The 6,000-nt window shown below is 36.1% G+C and overlaps 1 long non-coding RNA gene across 1 annotated transcript; it reads left to right on the plus strand.

Annotated features, from left to right (window-relative positions):
* Nucleotides 1-1,696: 1,696 nt before the first annotated feature.
* On the plus strand, nucleotides 1,697-4,192 carry LOC147502868 (uncharacterized). The gene is made up of 2 exons (XR_015220072.1): nucleotides 1,697-2,015; nucleotides 3,962-4,192. It is a non-coding gene; the product is annotated as an uncharacterized LOC147502868 (long non-coding RNA).
* The last annotated feature ends 1,808 nt before the right edge of the window (nucleotides 4,193-6,000 follow it).

Genomic DNA, 6,000 nt, shown 5'->3' on the forward strand with positions numbered 1-6,000 from the left:
ACAATAAAAAAGAGTTGAACGCGGGAGACAAAATGTTATTGGAGATTAAGACTTCACCTGTTATGTTAGTATTGGGCAATGAGCCCAGGAACAAATTTTATCTCGTCTAGGTAATCACCTATATTTTGGGGAACAGAAAAGGCAGAGATGGATCTGATCCTCTTTGATACCATGTCTAGAAAATAGGAGACAATTTACTGAGATTATCGACTTTATACATTTAGTGAGATGACTTAATTGTCTAGAGACTAAGAAATTCACTTTGAAGAGTGTCTACGAGGCACTGTGCCGTTTGCAAAGACAAGGTGATATAGATTAGTTTGGAAATCATCTTAGGGAGGATAGTATAGAATCGTACTCTTGTCATGTTTACATTGAAGAAAGAAAGCTCTAAGACATCTAGAGTATATTGAAGCATTATGGGGAAAAAAAATTGAGTATATATATTGAAGCAGTGTAGCTTCAATGTACTTTACTCTAGTCTCTAAAGTAGATTGATACAGTTAATTAGTTTGCCTCAATGTAGTTTTACAAGCCAACAGTCTTATTTCGTATTAAATTTCAAAATTCAATGTGAGTGGCACCCATTTATTACTAACTACTTTTCAGTTAAGAAAAAGCATATAAAGAAGTTAGATCTGTGGTCTCATGTCTCAAGCAACAGAAGTCATGGCTTCTCTGTTCTGGTTCTACTTCCTTGTTCTTCTTCTTCTTCCTACTTACAATGTCTTTGCAAAACAAACTTACATAGTGCACATGAACCATCACTATAAGCCCTTATCCTATGCCACCCACCATGACTGGTACATTGCACACCTTCAAATCCCAACAACCGCCTCTTAAGATCTCACAACTTCTATTCTCTACACTTACACTAATGCCTACCATGGCTATGCGCTTCACTTGACTCTGAACAAGTCGAGTCCCTTCGTCGATCGACTCAGTTTTAGCCTATGAAGACACCATTTACACTTTCCATACTACTCATACCCCTCAGTTCCTTGGCCTTGAAACAAATATGGGTTTACCAACAATTGACCGATCAAAAGATATCGATCAGGCATCAATGGATGTGATTATTGGGGTGCTCGACACTGGCGTTTGGCATGAATTGAAAAGTTTTGATGATTCAAAAATGGAACCTGTACCGAGTCGTTGGAAAGGAGAATGTGAGTCGGGGCCTGATTTTAGTTCCTCACTTTGTAACAAGAAACTAATTGGCATTCATAGTTTCTCTAAAGGATTCAAAATGGCAAGTAGTGGAAGCACTACAAAGAAACCATTAGAAGAAAATGAGTAAATACGCGACCAAGACGGTCACGGGATGCATACAGCAAGTACGTGGCGCCGGGGGATCACACGTGGCCAATGCAAGCCTTCTAGGATATTCCGAGGGTAATGGCTCATGGTATGGCCATCTAGGCCAGAAATTGCCGCGTAGAAAGTGTGTTGGAAAAACCGGGTGTTTTGGGTCCGATATATATACTTGCTGGGATGGATCGTGCAATATTAGACGGTGTTGATGTGCTTTCACTTTCACTTGGTGGTGGGTCTGCACCTTATTACTGCGACACCATTGCCATAGATGCCTTCACAGCAGTAGAAAAGGGTACCCACTTGTTATATATGTCTTTGCATCTACAAAAAGATAACATTATTTTTGTTCCGACAGACAAAAAAACAGACACAGCTTCATTTTACTATTTCCACCTCAATAACTAGCTAAGTAATCTTATACCTTCTTTCTCTTATTAGTTGACTTCACTGACCCCAGTTGTGTAGAAAAGGCCTTTGGTTTTAGATTTCAGCTGGGATTTCTCAAAAAAAAAAACAAGTATATGAAGAGATGGTCCTCCTTGTATAGCTTTTTTCTTAAGATATTGTACGTTAGTTGTCTCAAAGATATAACTGTGGATGAGTTTTAAGAGGGACAGATTGTCTCCGGGCCGTTGCTGGCCATTTGCTTAGATGCGTCAGGTCATCTCCAGCAGTTATAGGCCACGTGCCAAACCACCGTAGGCCATTTCCTGTTTACTATTCTCTTATCTAGTTAATTAGTTATCGTTTGATTTTTCTCGCCCATAGCTATATATGTTACTTAGATTAGTAATGAATTAATGTTCTCTTATTGGTATTGAGATTTTTGTTTGTTTGCTTGAGATTCGGGAAAAACCTTGAATGAGTAGAAGTGAAGTGAAATACCATGTGGAATATAGATTCGAGGTTGGGAATTGGTTAATTAGTGGCGTTACATAATTAGAACACGAGTGAGGAACCTATACTGCCTTCCTCATCGGAAATGACTTAATCCATTCGTATAGAAACACCCTATCAATAGGAGAACTACGATTGGCTTGATCCCTAAATGGGTACGTAGGCAACCACACGGCTCAGCTGCTCCATAGGAAAACCCCTACCCCTTGTACAAGGAAGTCGAGTGTTTAACATGTTTTATTATTGATAAATTTTGGTTAATTATGTTTTCGAACGTGTTAAACATGATCTAAATCCTTTGATAATATTGATTATATTGCGTGTTGCTAATGTGTTTATTTTGAAACTTCGTTAATCGTTATCTATACAAAGATTTTTATAAACAAAATGTAATAAGAATTGTCAAGTAGCTGAAAGAGGATGAACAACTACCGTTCTACATAGAGAACTAGAATATAGGTTGCTAGACTAATACAATGCAAGCACCAAGTAATTAACCTTGTTTAATTATTATATACATGGATTGACTAAGTGACTAACGTTGGTCATTTGAGAATAAATGACAGAGACGTACAAGTTTGTTTGATAAGTATCAACCATGCAAGCTTCCTCACCATAACCGTAGCTTCCGCTAGGATAAGGAACCTTCATTCTTTAGTTCAAATTGATTCTTTTTAACTTGTTTTGTAATAATTTAGCTATTTTTTCACATTATTGAATTATGAAACACTATTATACTGCATTCATTATTTATAAGTGATGACGATATTTAGCGTTCAGAGATATTGAGTAAAAGATCGGTTTCGTGGCGCTGTAGCTACTTGATTTAACTAGCACTTGTCGAGATGATTAAGTAGCCGGTTCCACGAATCAATATATCTTTTTGTAGTCGGGTTTATGGCTGAGGTATTTTTTATATTAAATAGAAGTATATTATTTGAATTTCAGGTTAGGACAAGTTTTAAATTTATGAAATGTTAGAAATACAGAGGAAACTCTGTCGATTTTTTTTTAGAATGCGATGTGCAGAGGTTGTTTTATATTTTAGTTCTAGTTTGGACTCATGTGAGTTAAACCCGCTCACGTCTTGGTTTATTAGATTATTGAATATTTGGATCGAGCTCTTTTATTTGAATATTCAATTGTCTGAGAAATTGGGGCACTATAGTATAAGATAAGTAATGGCTTGAAGAATTAAGGGAGAGGGTGCAATAATGGATTTACCTTGCTGAATTGGTAAGAAATTCTTTTAGTTTGGTGAATGAAGATATTTTTAGCTTGCAGCAGTGTTGGAGGTGGATATGCTTGCTGCTTAGTTGTGCTAAATTTTTTATAACAAACTATGGAGTAAAGGAGGGGTGTTATAGCTAGCCAAAGATATGTTAGAAGATGGCCTGTTAGTGGCCTGGGGGATGGCCTATAGCAGCCTACGAGTTAAATTAAACTAAAATGGAGAGTAAAACACTAATTAGATTAGTGTTAGCATTTAGTATCTTATTTTTTTTATCGTTGTACATACTAACATATTCCATATTTCTACGTTAAATAAATATCATTATAACTGATTAATTCTTAGATTTTAATTATGTGTATGTGAATTCTAGGAGCCAATGAGGAGTAGAGTTTGTTATTTAGATTACATGTCTGGTGTTGGATTATTTGGATTATCTTTAAATACATGTTGCCATATTTTGGTTTGATATATTTCAGTGGATGTGAACTAAATGTTGTCATATTTTGTTTACAGATTCTCATGCAGTTTAGAAGAAACAATTTATATGGGTTTGTTTGGGCATTCTTCTTTTGGGATATAAAGTACTATGCGATAGATGTTGGATGTTCAGACAATTTCTTTTGATGTTTTGTTATTTATAAGACTATATATATATATATATATATATATATATATATATATATATAATGAATCATATTACTCTTAAACATGGAGAGAGCGATCTTTATAAATTACTTTTAGGAATGTTGTTGGTTAAATTTAATGTAGTTGAATTGAAGTTATTTATATGATTCTTTTAGGTTTTGTGATTGAAAGAAACGAAGTAATGTAAATGAACAAAAACAGGGTTAAAAAAAAAAAAAAAATCGACACTTTGTTAAAGCGTCACTAAAAATAAATTTATAGTGTGAAAACAAACGTTCCTATAAGCATATAATTTGCGACAAATTTAAAAAGCGTTGCTATAGGTTCATTTTCAGCGATGGTAAATATTGTCGCTATATGGATTTAGCAACCAAAAATTTGGTGTTGTTGCCACGAAACAAAACGTCGGTAGTATAAGATTACAACGACGAGATATACAACGTCGCTATAAGTTAATCTTTAGCAACGGTAAATAACGTCGCAATAGTAATTAAAGTAACGAAAAATTAGTGTTCTTGTCACGAAATAGAACGTCGGTAGTATTGCATAGTACCGACGATTTTGAAAACGTCGCTAGTAATCTATCTTTAGAAACGATATATAGCGTTGCAATACTAATTTTAGTAACAAAAAATAGGTGTTCTTGCCACGATATGGAACGCCGGTGGTGCTTCTCATTACCAACGTTTTCCTAAATCGTTGCCAGAATAGAGTTTTTGCCACGTTTTAAATAATCAAATAAAAATATGTATACCGACGTTATTTTGGGCACTACCAACATTATAAAATGTCGTTGATATTGTCTATTCACCGACGTTTTTTTTTTGTAGTTGCCGATTTTTAGTGACTGTACCTCTTGCGACGACCGAGCGACGACCATATAAACGTCACTACTAACAATTACCGACGTTTTTATTACTTTTACCGACATTTTTTTTCGTCGCTAAAACTCTTATCTGTTGTAGTGCGTGTTGACAATAGCCCTATCTAAATGAGCTTTAGTAAGGTCTTTACTAGCGTTCTTATATCTTTTGTTACTCTATGTAAAAAGAACACCTTCAAAACCGAAGTCCAAGAAGTTGGCTGAGAACATAAAGTCCAGGAACGGGGTCGCTTGTTCAGGGTTGAAAGGAACTCTTCCATATTTCTCATCTGGACTAGTAATCTCATTCAAGTTGCCTACAATAAGCCATGAGATGGAGTGATTTGCTGCGAGGTCAGTGAAGTTGTTCCAAAGCTTCGGTCTCTTTGAGACATCAGGGTGCACATGCCCGTGCACGAAAGTGCAAAGCTACTGTTGATTGGTCGGGTAGTTCTTGACTAATGCTGCAATATACCGTTTCGAGGTGTAAATAATTTCCATATCAAGAGATGATTTCCATCCCAACTAGAGACTACCAATGAGGCCATTGGCTGGAACACACGTAGAGTGGGAGAAGGCGAGGGGGGGGGGGGGGAGAATCTCATGAAACTAGTGGACGCATCCACCCTTGTTTCAGAGAGGAAACATATATCAGGGTCAACATCTTTGATGTGGGTTTTGAGTTGACGAATTGTCATAGGATTCCCACTCCCACAACAATTCCACGCAAATATACTCATTGGTATTGGCGGAGAGCTTTCATTGGGTTCATCGCCAAAAAAAGAGTAAACAACTGAGAGGAATGGTGTTCACACTAAAGCTGACTAACCATAGAAAACATGATGTAAGAGAGAGGTTTAATCACATGTTCAATGATAGTAAACAAATAGAGAGTAAAAATGACACTCATCATGGAAACTTGTAGCAAGAAATTATTGGCACTAAGATCAATGAACCTAAACATTTTCCTTATAAAAACATAAAGAGAGAATAAATATTCATGCCCAATAGAGATACTATAGGTACAGATGGTGTGTGCTTGTGT

Source organism: Coptis chinensis, chromosome 4 (assembly GCF_015680905.1).
Source record: "Coptis chinensis isolate HL-2020 chromosome 4, ASM1568090v1, whole genome shotgun sequence".
NCBI classification, from domain to species: Eukaryota; Viridiplantae; Streptophyta; class Magnoliopsida; order Ranunculales; family Ranunculaceae; genus Coptis; species Coptis chinensis.